Below are 13,263 nucleotides of genomic sequence, written 5' to 3' on the forward strand. Positions count from 1 at the left end.
GATTCAGTCTGTTTTCTCCTATATAGATAGTTGTATATGGAACTCTAAATTCAACATGGATTGTAGTAGCTCTTTGAAACTTGACAAAATAAATTAGTTCTCACTTTTTTCTCTATGATTTGTTTCCTCGTGAATTAGTCCTAAACAGAGACTGGAGAAAAACACTTTCATCCAAGGGGGTTGCCAAGCTTCCAATAAACTACGATTTTTCAGAAATCTCAGCAAATATGTTTTCACACGATCTTGAGGATACTTGGTTGTAAAACCAGTACACCAATCTCACTTGGCTCACCAATTTTTTGATCTTCTAGGTTGAAGCGTTCCTTTGCAGTAACAGTTTGAAGATTTAGGATTCACTGTGTTTTCTCCTATATAGATAAATGAATATAGAACTCTGAATCCAACATGGTTTGAAGTAGCTCTTTGAAACTTGACAATATAAAGTAGTTCTCTGTTTTCTCTCTATGTATTGTTTCCTCGTGAAGTATCCCCAAACAGAGACTGGAGAAAAACACTTTCATTTAAGGGGGTTGCCATGCTTCCAAAAGCTACGATTTTTCTGAAATCTCCGCAAACACTTTTTCAACAATGTTGATGATAATTCGTGGTAATGATCAGTACACCAATCCCACTTCGCTCACCACTTTTTGTTCTTCTAGGTTGAAGCGTTCGTTTGCAGTAACAGTTTGAATTTTTCGGATTCACTGTGTTTTCTCCTATATAGATAGATGTATATGGAACTCTAAATAAACATGGTTTGTAGTAGTTCTTTGAAACTTGACAATATAAAGAAGTTCTCAATTTTGTCTCTGTGCTTTGTTTTCTCCTGAAGTAGCCCTAATCAAAGTCTGGCGAAAAACCCTTTCATCGAAAGGGGTTGCCAAGATTCCAAAAACTACGAGTTTTCTGAAATCTCAGCAAATATTTTTTCACCCGATCTTGATGATACTGGGTTGTAATGATCAGTTCACCAATCCCACTTGGCTCACCAATTTTCGATCTTCTAGGTTGAAGTGTTCGTTTGCAGAAACAGTTTGAATTTTTAGGATTCACTGTGTTTTCTTCTATATAGATAGTTGAATATGGAACTCTAAATTCAACATGGATTGTTGTAGCTCTTTGAAACTTGAAAAAAATAAATTAGTTCTCAGTATTGTCTCTATGATTTGTTTCCTCGCGAAAAGCCCTAAGCAGAGACTGGAAAAAAAACACTTCCATCCAAGGGGGTTGCCAAGCTTCCAATAAACTACAGGCTTTATGAAATCTCCACAAACACTTTTTCACCAATCTTGATTATACTTGTATATAATGATCAGTATACCAATCCCACTTGGCTCACCACTTTTCGTGCTTCTAGGTTGAAGCGTTCATTTGCAGTAACAGTTTAAATTCATAGGTTTCACTCTGTTTTCTCCTATATAAATAGTTGAATGTGGAAGTCTAAATTCAACAATTATTGTAGTAGCTCTTTAAAACTTGACAAAATAAATTAGTTCTCAGTTTTGTCACTATGGTTTCTTTCCTCTTCAAGTAGCCCTAAGCAGAGACTGGCGAAAAACCCTTTCATCGAAATGGGTTGCCAAGCTTCTAAAAAACTACGAGTTTTCTTAAATCTCAGCAAGTATTTTTTCACCCGATCTTGAAGATATTTTGTTTTAATGATCAGTACACCAATCCCACATGGCTCAGCAATTTTCCTTCCTCTAGTTTGAAGCGTTCGTTTGAAGTAAGAGTTTGAAATTTTAGGATGCACTCTGTTTTCTCCTATATAGATAGTTGAATATTTAACTCTAAATCCAACATGGATTGCAGTAGCTCTTTGAAACTTGACAAAATAAATTAGTTCTCAGTTTTGTCTCTATGGATTGTTTCCTCGTGAAGTAGCACTAAACCGATTCTGAAGAAAAACACTTTCATCCAAGGGGGTTGCCAAGCTTCCAATAAACTAGGAGTTTTCTGAAATCTCCGCAAACAAATTTTGAACAATCCTGATGATACATGGATATAATGATCAGTACACCAATCCCACTTCGCTCACCACTTTTCGTTCTTCTAGGTTGAAGCGTCCATTTGCAGTAACACTTTGAATTTTAGGTTTCACTGTTTCCTCCTATATAGATAGATGAATATGGAACTCTAACTTCAACATGGATTGTAGTAGCTCTTTGAAACTTGACAAAATATATTAGTTCTCAGTTTTGTCTCTATATTTGTTTCCTCGAGAAGTAGCCCTAAGCACAGACTGGCGAAAAACACTTTCATCGAAAGGGGTTGCCAAGCTTCCAAAAACCTAAGAGTTTTCTGAAATCTCAGCAAATATTTTTCTCCCGATATTGATTATACTGGGTTGTAATGATCAGTAAACCAATCCCACTTGGATCACCAATTTTCGTTCTTCTAGGTTGAAGCGTTCGTTTGAAGTAACAGTTTGATTTTTTAGGTTGCACTCTGTTGTCTCCTATATAGATAGCTGAACATGGAACTCTAAATTCACACTGTTTTCTCCTTTACAGATATTTGAATATGGAACTCTAAATTCAACATGGATTGTAGTAGCTCTTTAAAACTTGACAAAATAAATTAGTTCTCAGTTTTGTCTCTATGGTTTGTTTCCTCTTGAATTATCCCTAAGCAGAGACTGTCGATAAACCCTTTCATCGAAAGGGGTTGCTAAGCTTCTAAAAAACTACGAGTTTTGTGAAAACTCAGGAAGAATTTTTCACCCGAACTTGATGATACTTGGTTGTAATGAACAATACACCAATCCCACTTGGCGCATAAATTTTCGATCTTCTAGATTGAAGCATTCGTTTACAGTAACAGTTTAAATTTTTCGGATTCACAGTGTTTTCTCCTATATAGATAGATGAATATGGAACACTGAATCCAACATGGTTTCTTGTAGCTCTTTGAAACTTGACAATATAAAGTAGTTCTCAGTTTTGTCTCTATGATTTGTTTCCTCTTGAAATAGTCCTAAACAGAGACTGGAGAAAAACACTTTCATCCAAGGTGGTTGCCAAGCTTCCAATAAACAAGAGTTTACTGAAATCTCAGCAAATATGTTTTCACACTATCTTGAGGATACTTGGTTGTAAAATCAGTACACCAATCTCACATGGCTCACCAATTTTCGATTTTCTAGCTTGAAGCGTTCGTTTGCAGTAACAGTTTGAATTTTTAGAATTCACTGTGTTTTCTCCTATAGAGATAGATGAATATGGAACTCTAAATAAACCTGGTTTGTAGTAGCCCTTTGAAACTTGACAATATAAAGTAGTTCACAGTTTTGTCTCTATGGTTTGTTTCCTCGTGAAGTAGCCCTAAATAGAGACTGGAGAAAAACACTTTCATTCAAGGGGGTTGTGATGCTTCCAAAAGCTATGAGTTTTCTGAAATCTCCGCAAACACTTTTTCAACAATCTTGATGATAATTCGTGGTATGATCAGTAAAGCCATCACACTTGGCTCACCAATTTTCGTTCTTCTATGTTGAAGAATTCGTTTGCAGTAACAGTTTGAATTTTTAGGTTTCACTCTTTTTTCTCCTGTATACATAGTTGAATGTGGAACTCTAAATTCAACATGGTTGCAGTAGCTCTTTGAAACTTGACAAAATAAATAAGTTCTCAGTTTTGTCTCTATGTTTTGTTTCCTCATGAAGTAGTCCTAAACAGAGACTGGACAAAAACTCTTTCTCCAAGGGGGTTGCCAAGCTTCCAATAAACTACGAGTTTTCTGAAGTCTCAGCAAATATGTTTTCACATGATCTTGAGGATACTTGGTTGTAATACTCAGTACACCCATCTCACTTGGCTAACCAATTTTTGATCTTCTAGGTTGATGCGTTCCTTTGCAGTAACAGTTTGAAGATTTAGGATTCACTGTGTTTTCTCCTAAATACATAGATGAATATTTAACTCTGATGCCAACATGGTTTGTAGTAGCTCTTTGAAATTTGACAACATAAAGTAGTTCTCAGTTTTTTTTTCTATGGCTTGTTTCCTCTTGATGTAGCCCTAAGCAGAAACTGGCGAAAAACCCTTTCATTGACATTGGTTGCCAAGCATCCCAAAAACTATGAGTTCCCTGAGATATCAGCAAATATTTTTTCACCCAATCTCGATGATACTTCGTGTTAATGATCAGTATACCAATCCCACTTGGCTAACCAAATTTGGTTCTTCTAGTTTGAAACGGTCGTTTGCAGTAACGGTTTTAAATTTTAGGTTTCACTCTGTTAACTCCTATATAGATAGATGAATTTGGAACTCTAAATCCAACATGGTTTGTGGTTGACGTTTGAAACTTGACAAAATAAAGTAGTTCTCAGTTTTGCCTCTATTATTTGTTTTCTCTTGAAGTAGCCCTAAGCAGAGACTGGCAAATACACTTTCATTGAAAAGGGTTTCCAAGATTCCGAAAAACTATTAGTGTCCTGAGATATAAGCAAATTGTTTTTTCACCCAATTTTGATGATTTTTAGTGGTAATGATCAGTACACCAATCCCACTTGGCTCACCAAATTTCGTTTTTCTAGGTTGAAATGGTCGTTTGCAGTAATAGCTTAAATTTTTAGGTTCACTCTGTTTACTCCTATATAGATACATGTGTTCGGAACTCTAAATCCAACCTGGTTTGTGTTAGCTTTTTGAGACTAGACAAAATAAAGTAGTTCTAAGTTTTTTCTCTCTGTTTTGTTTCCTTTGAAGTATCCCTAAGCAGAGACAGGCGAAGAACACTTTCATTGAAAGAAGTTTCCAAGCTTCTAAAAAACTATGAGTTTCTTGAAATCTCCGCAAATATTTTTTTAACCAATCTTGATGATACTTGGTGTTAATCATCAGAACACCAATCCCACTTGACTAATCAAATTTTGTTCTTCTAGGTTGATGCGTTTGTTTGCAGTAACAGTTTGAATATTTAGGTTTCACTCTTTTTACTCCTATATACATAGATGAATTGGAACTTTGAATCCAACATTGTTTGTAGTAGCTCTTTGAAAGTTGACAAAATAAAGTAGTTCTCAGTTTTGTCTCTATGGTTTGTTTCCTCTTGAAGTAGCTGTAAGCAGAGACTGGCGAAAAACAGTTTCATTGAAAAGGGTTGTTAAGCTTCAAAAAACTACGCGTTTCCTGAAATCTCTACCAATATTTTTTCACCCAATCTTGATGATACTTGGTAATAATAATCAGTACACCAATCCCACTTGGCTAACCAAATTTTGTTCTAGGTTGAAGCGTTCGTTTGCAGTTACAGTTTGAATATTTAGGTTTCACCCTGTTTTCTCCTATATAGATACATGCATTTGAAACTCTAAATCCAACATGGTTTGTAGTAGCTCTTTGAAACTTGGGAAAATAAAGTACTTCTCACTTTTGTCTCTATTATTTGTTTCCTCTTAAAGTAGTCCTAAGAAGAGACTGGCGAAAAACACTTTCATTGAAAAGGGTTGCCAAGCTTCAAAAAAACTACGAGTTTCCTGAAATCACTGCAAATATTTCTTCACCAAAAATTGATAATACTTAGTCATAATAATCAGCACACCAATCCCACTTGGCTCACCAGGTTTCGTTTTTCTAGGTTGACGAATTCCTTTTCAGTAACAGCTTGAATTTTTAGGTTTTACACTGTTTTCTCCTATATTGATAGATGAATTTGGAACTCTAAATCCAACATGGTTTGCAGTAGCTCCTTGAAACTTGACACAATAAAGTACTTCTCAGGTTTGTCTCTATGATGTGTTTCATCTTGAATTAGCCCTAAGCAGAGACTGAAAAAAAAACACTTTGGTTTTAAAGGGTTTACCAAGCTTCCAAAAAACTACGAGTTTCCTGCAATCTCAGCAAATTTTTATTCACCCAATCTTGATCATACTTGGTGTTAATGATCAGTATACTACTCGCACTTGGTTCCCCAAATTTTGTTCTTCGGGGTTGAAGCGTTCGTTTGCAGTAACAGTGTGAATTTTAGGTTTCACTTTGTTTTCTCCTTTATTGATAGAGGAATGTGGAACTCTAAATGAAACACAGTTTGTGCTAGCTCTTTGAAATTTGACACAATTAAGTAGTTCTAATTTCTATCTGTATAATTTGTTTCCTCTTCCCGAAGCCCTATGCAGACACTGACGAAAACACTTTCATTTGAAAGGGGTTGCCAAGCTTCCAAAAAACTACGAGTTTCCTGAAATCTCTGCAAAAGTTTTTTCAGCCAATCTTAATCATACTTGGCATTAAGGATCAGGACAGCAATATCAATTAGTCCCCCAAATTTCGTTCTTCTAGTTTGAAGCGTTCATTTTCATTAACAGTTTGAATTTTTTGGTTTCACTCTGTTTTCTCCTATATTCATAGATGTAGTTGTAACTCTATATCAAACACGGTTTGTGCTAGCTCCTTGAAACTTGAAACAATATAGTAGTTCTAAGTTCTATCTGTACAGTTTGTTTCCTCTTGAAGAAGCCCTAAGCAGAGACTGGCAAAAAACAATTTCATTGACAAGGTTGCCAAGCTTCCAACAAACTACTAGTTTTCTGAAATCTCAGCAAAGTTTTTTTCACACTATCTTGATCATACTTGGCGTTTATGATCAGTACACCACTCGCACTTGGTCCCCCAAATTTTGTTTTTCTAGGTTGAAGTGTTCGTTTGCAGTAACTGTTTGAATTTTTAGGTTTCACTCTGTTTTCTCCTATATTGATAGATGTAGTTGGAACTCTAAGTCAAACACGGTTTGTGCTAGCTCCTTGAAACATGACACAATAAAGTAGTTCTAAATTCTGTCTCTATGGTTTGTTACCTCTTCAAAAAGCCCTAAGCAGAGACTGAAGAAAAAAAAAAACTTTTTTCTGAAAGGGGTTGCCAAGCTTCCAAAAAACTATAAGTTTCCTGAAATCTCAGCAAATGATTTTTCACCCAACCTTGATCATAATTGGCGTTAAGGATCAGTACACCACTCGCACTTGCTATCCCAAATTTTTTCCTCTAGATTGAAGCATTCGTTTGCAGTAACACTCTGAATTTCTAAGTTGAACTCTGTTTTCTCATATATAGATAGATGAATTTGGAACTCTAAATCCAACATGGTTTGTAGTAGCTCTTTGAAACTTGGAAAAATAAAGAACTTCTCAGTTTTGTCTCTATTATTTGTTTCCTCTTGTTGTAGCCCTAAGCAGAGACTGGCGAAAAACACTTTCATTGAAAGTGGTTGCCAAGCTTCCAAAAAACTTTGAGTTTCCTGAAACATGAGCAAACATTTTTTCACCCAAAATCGATGATACTTAGCAGTAATGATCAGTACACCAATCTCACTTGGCTCACCAAATTTCAATTTTCTAGGTGAAGAATTCCTTTCCAGTAAAAGTTTGAATTTTTAGGTTTTACACTGTTTTCTCCTATATTGATAGATGAATTTGGAACTCTAAATCCAACATGGTTTGCAGTAGCTCCTTGAAACTTGACAAAATAAAGTACTTCTCAGTTTTGGCTCTATGATATATTTCCTCTTGAAGTAGCCCTAAGCACAGACTGACGAAAACCACTTCGGTTTTAATGGGGTTACCAAGCTTCCATAAAACTATGAGTTTCCTGCAATCTCAGCAAATGTTTATTCACCCAATCTTGATCATACTTGGCATTAATGATCAGTACACCACTCACACTTAGTTCAACAAATTTTGTTCTTCTAGGTTGAAGCGTTCGTTTGCAGTAACAGTGTGAATTTTTAGGTTTCACTTTGTTTTCTTGTATATTCATAGAGGAATTTGGAACTCTAAATCAAACACGGTTTGTGCTAGCTCTTTGAAATTTGACACAATAAAGTAGTTCTAAGTTCTATCTGCATGGTTTGTTTCCTCTTCAAGAAGCCCTATGCAGACACTGAAGAAAAACACTTTCATTTGAAAGGTGTTGCCAAGCTTCCAAAAAACTACAAGTTTCCCTAAATCTCAGCCAATGTTTTTTCACCCAATCTTGATCATACTTCGCATTAAGGATCAGTACACCAATCTCAATTAGTTCCCCAAATTTCGTTCTTCTATGTTGAAGAGTTTGTTTTCAGTAACAGTTTGATTTTTTTGTATTCACTCTATTTTCTCCTATATTGATTGATGTATTTGGAACTCTAACTCAAACATGGTTTGTGCTAGCTCCTTGAAACTTGACACAATATAGTAGTTCTAAGTTCTATCTCTATGGTTTGTTTCCTCTTGAAGAAGCCCTAAGCAGAGACTGGCAAAAAAAAATAATATTGAAAGGGTTGCCAAGCTTCCAAAAACTTTTAGTTTCCTGAAATCTCAGCAAAGGTTTTTTTTCACCCAATCTTGATCATACTTGGTGTTAATGATCAGTACACCACTCGCACTTGGTCCCCCAAATTTCATTCTTCTAGGTTGAAGCATTCATTTCCAGTAACCGTTTGAATTTTTAGGTTTCCCTCTGTTTTCTCCTATATTGATAGATGTAGTTGGAACTCTACGTCAAACACGGTTTGTGCTAGCTCCTTGAAATGTGACACAATAAAGTAGTTCTAAGTTCTGTCTGTATGGTTTGTTTCTTCTTCAAAAAGCCCTAAGCAGAGATTGATGAAAAAAACTTTTGTTTGAAAGAGGTTGCCAAGCTTCCAAAAAACTACGAATTTCCTGAAATCTCAGCAAATGATTTTTCACCCAATCTTGATCATACTTGCCTTTAAGGATCAGGACACCAATCTCAATTACTCCCCCAAATTTCGTTCCTCTAGGTTGAAGTGTTCATTTTCAGTAACAGTTTGAATTTTTTGGTTTCTCTCTGTTTTCTCCTATATTGATAGTTTTAGTTGGAACTCTAAATCAAACAGGGTTTGTGCTAGCTTCTTGAAACTTGACACAATATAGTAGTTCTAAGTTCTATCTGTAAGATTTGTTTCCTATTCAAGAAGCCTTAAGCAGAGACTGGCGAAAAACAATTTCATTGTAAGAGTTGCCAAGCTTCCAACAAACTACTAGTTTCCTGAAATATCAGCAAATATTATTTCACCCAATCTTGATGATACTTGGAAGTAATGATCAGTACACCAAACCCACTTGGCTCACCAAATTTCGTTCTTCTAGGTTGAAGCATTGGTTTGCAGTAACAGTTGGAATTTTTAGGTTTCTCTCTGGTTTCTCCTATATTGATAGATGAATTTAGAACTCTAAATCACACACGGTTTGGGCTCGCTCCTTGAAACTTGACACAGTAAAGTAGTTCTAATTTCTATCTGTATGGTTTGTTTCCTCTTCAATAAGCCCTAAGCAGAGATGGGCAAAAAACACTTTCATTTGAAACGGGTTACCAAGCTTCCAAAAAACTACAAGTTTACTGAAATCTCAGCAAATGTTTTTTCACCCAATCTTGATCATGCTTGGTATTAATGATCAGTACACCTCTCGCACTTGGTCCCCCAAATTTCATTCTTCTAAATTGAAGAGTTCGTTTGCAGTAACACTTTACAATTCTAGGTTTCACTCTCTTTTCTCCTATATAGATAGACGAATTTGGAACTCTAAATCCATCATGGTTTGTATTAGCTCTTTGAAACTTGACACAATAAAGTACTTCCCAGTTTTGTCTCTATAATTTGTTTCCTCTTGAAGTATTCCTAAGCACAGAATGGCAAAAAACACTTTCATTGAAAGGGATTGCCAAGCTTCCAAAAAACTATGAGTTTCCTGAAATCTCAGCAAATAATTTTTCACCCAATCTTGATTATACTTGGCGTTAATGATCAGTACACCAATCTCAATTAGTCCCCCAAATTTCGATCTTCTAGGTTGAAGCGTTCCATTGCAAAAACTCTTTGAAATTTTATTTTTCACTGTTTTTTCGCTTAAAGTGATAGATGCATTTGGATCTCTAAATCAAACATGGTTTGTGCTAGCTTCTTGAAACTTTACAAACTAAATTAGTTCTCAGTGCACTCTCTATGCTTTTTTCTCTCTTGAAGTAGCCCAAAGGAGAGCCACGGAAAACACAATTTCATTTGAAAGCGTTTGCCAAGCTTCCAGTGAACTCCAAGTTTACTGAAATCCCAGCAAATATATTTTTCACCCAATCTTCTTTCTACATTCCAGTAGTCATCTGTCCTCCAGCCACACTTGGTTCCCCAAATTTTGTGCTTCTAGGTTAAAGCGTTCATTTGTAGGAACACTTTGAATTTTTAGGTTTCACTTCGTTTTCCCCTATACTTATACCCCCAGTTGGAACTCTTAAAGAAAAATGGTTTCTGCTAGCTGCTTGAAATTTGACACACTGAATTGGGTCTCAGAGTGTTCTCTATTGTTTGTTCCCTCTTGAAGTAGCCTCAATCAGAGGCAAGAAAAAAATCATTTTCTTTTGAAAGTGTTTGCCAAGTTTCCCCATAACATCGAGTTTCCTGCAATCCCAGCAAACATTTTTTCACCCAATCTTGATGATACTCAGTGGTAAGGATCAGTACTCCAGTCCCACTTGGCCCCCCAAATTTTGTTTTTCTTGGTTGAAGTAGTCGTTTTCTGGAACACTTTGAATTTTTAGGTTTCACTTTGTTTTCCCCTATAGAGGAATAGATGCAGTTGGAACTCTAAATCAAACATGGTTTGTGCTAGCTGCTTGAAACTAGACACACTCAATTATTTCTATGCACTCTCTATGCTTTTTTCCCACTTTCAGTAGCCTTAGGCCGAGACAAGGAATAATCAGTTTCATTTGAAAGCCTTTGCCAAGCTTCCACAGAATTCCGAGTTTACTGAAACATCAGCAAATATTTTTTTCCCCGGATCTTTTTGATACTTGGGCATAATGATCCGTAATCCAGTCGCACATGGGCCCCAAATTTCCATCTTCTAGGTTGAAGCGTTCCTTTACAGGAACACTTTAACATTTTAGGTTTCACTTTGTTTTCCCCTATAGGGATAGATGCTGTTGGAACTCCAAATCAAACACGGTTTGTGCTAGCTGCTTGAAACTTGCAGTCTCAATTAGTTGTCAGTGCATTCTCTATGCTTTGTTCCCTGTTGCAGTAATCTTAAGCAGAGGCAAGGAAAAATCACTTTCATTTGAAAGTGTTTGCCAAGCTTCCACAGAACGCCGAGTTTACTGAAATCACAGCAAATATTTTTTCACCCGATCTTGATGATACTTGGCAGTAAAGATCGGTAATCTATTCCAACTTGGCTCCCCTAAATTTAGTTCTTCTAGGTTGAAGCGTTTGTTTTCGGGAACACTTTGAATTTTTAATTTTCACTTCGTTTACCCCAATAGGTATACTTTCAGTTGGAACTCTAAATTACACAGGGTTTGTGCTCTTTGCTTGAAACGTGACACACTTAATTAGTTGTCAGTGCCCTCGCTATGCTTTGTTCCCTCTTGCAGTAGTCTTAAGCAGAGGCAAGGGAAAATCACCTTCATTTGAAAGTTTTTGCCAAGATTCCACAGAACTGCGAATTTACTGAAATCCCAGCAAATATTTTTTTTCATCGATCTGGTTGATACATTCCATGAATCATCTGTTCTCCAGCCACACTTGGCTCCCCAAATTTTGTACTTCCAGGTTGAAGCGTTCGTTTGTAGGAACACTTTGAATTTTTAGTTTTCATTTTGTTTTACACTATAGGTATACTCTCACTTGGTACTCTAAGTGAAACATGGTTTGTGCTAGCCCCTTGAAATTTGAAACAATGAATTAGTTCTCAGAGAGCTCTCTATGCTTTGTTTCCTCTTGCAGTAGCCCTAAGCAGAGGCAAGGAAAAATCAATTCCATTTGAATGTGTTTGCCAAGCTTCCACCAAACTCCGAGTTTACTGAACTCCCAGCAAATATTTTTTCACCTGATATTGATGATACTTGGTGGTAAAGATCGATATTCCAGTTGCAATAGGGCCTCCCAATTTTGATATTTTAGGTTGATCATTTCTTTGTAGGAACACTGAAATTTTAGGTTTATTTTCATTTTCCCCTATAGCGATAGAGGCATTTGGAACTCTAAATCAAACATGGATTGTGCTAGCTACTTAAAACGTGACACACTGAATTAGTTCTCAGTGCACTTTCTAAACGTTTTTCCCTCTTTCAGTAGCCTTAAGCAGAGGCAATGAAAAATCACTTTCATTTGAAAGCGTTTTCCAAGCTTCCACGTATCTCCGAGTTTACTGAAATACTAGCAAATATTTTTTTCACCCGATGTTTTTGATACTTGGCCATAATGATCAATACTCCAGGCACACTTGGGCCCCCAAATTTTGATCTTCTAGGTTGAAGCGTTCATTTGCAGAACCACTTTGAAATTTTAGGTTTCACTTCGTTTACCCATGTAGGGATAGATGCTGTTGGAACTGTAAATCAAACACGGTTTGTGCTAGCTCCTTGAAATGACACACTGAATTAGTTCTCAGTGCACTCTCTAAGTTTTGTTCCCTATTGCAGTAGCCTTAAGCAGAGTCAAGGAAAAATCACTTTCATTTGAAAGAATTTGCCAAGCTTCTACAGAACTCCAAGTTTCCTGAAATCCCAGCAAGTATTTTTTTTCACCCCATCTTGATGACACTTGGTGGTAAAGATCGGTACTCCAGTCCCACTTGGCCCCACAAATTTAGTTCTTCTAGGTTGAAGCATTCATTTGCAGGAGCATTTTTAATTTTTAGGTTTCACTTCGTTTTCCCCAATAGGTATATGCCCATTTGGAACTCTAAATCAAACAGGGTTTGTGCTAGCTGCTTGAAACTTGACACAATCAATTAGTTGTCTGTGCACTCTGTGTACTTTGTTTTCTCTTGCAGTATCCTTAAGCAGAGGCAACGTAAAAATCACTTTGCTTTGAAAGCGTTTGCCAAGCTTCCACAGAACTCCAAGTTTACTGACATTCCAGCAATTATTTTCTTTCACACAATCTTGTTGATACGTTCCAGGAATCATCTGTACTCCAGGCACACTTGGCTCCCTTAATTTCGTACTTCTATGTTAAAGTGTTCGTTTGCAGGAACTCTGAATTTTTAGGTTTCACTTCATTTTTCCCAGTAGGTATACTCCCAGTTGGAACTCTAAATCAAACAGGGTTTGTGCTAGCTGCTTGAAACTTGACACAATCAATTAGTTGTCTGTGACTCTGTGTACTTTGTTTTCTATTGCAGTATCCTTAAGCAGAGGCAACATAAAAATCACTTTGCTTTGAAAGCGTTTGCCAAGCTTCCACAGAACTCCAAGTTTACTGACATTCCAGCAATTATTTTCTTTCACACAATCTTGTTGATACGTTCCAGGAATCATCTGT

This window comes from Spermophilus citellus (genome assembly GCF_964194105.1).
Source record: "Spermophilus citellus genome assembly, contig: SCAFFOLD_53, whole genome shotgun sequence".
Classification (NCBI taxonomy): Eukaryota; Metazoa; Chordata; class Mammalia; order Rodentia; family Sciuridae; genus Spermophilus; species Spermophilus citellus.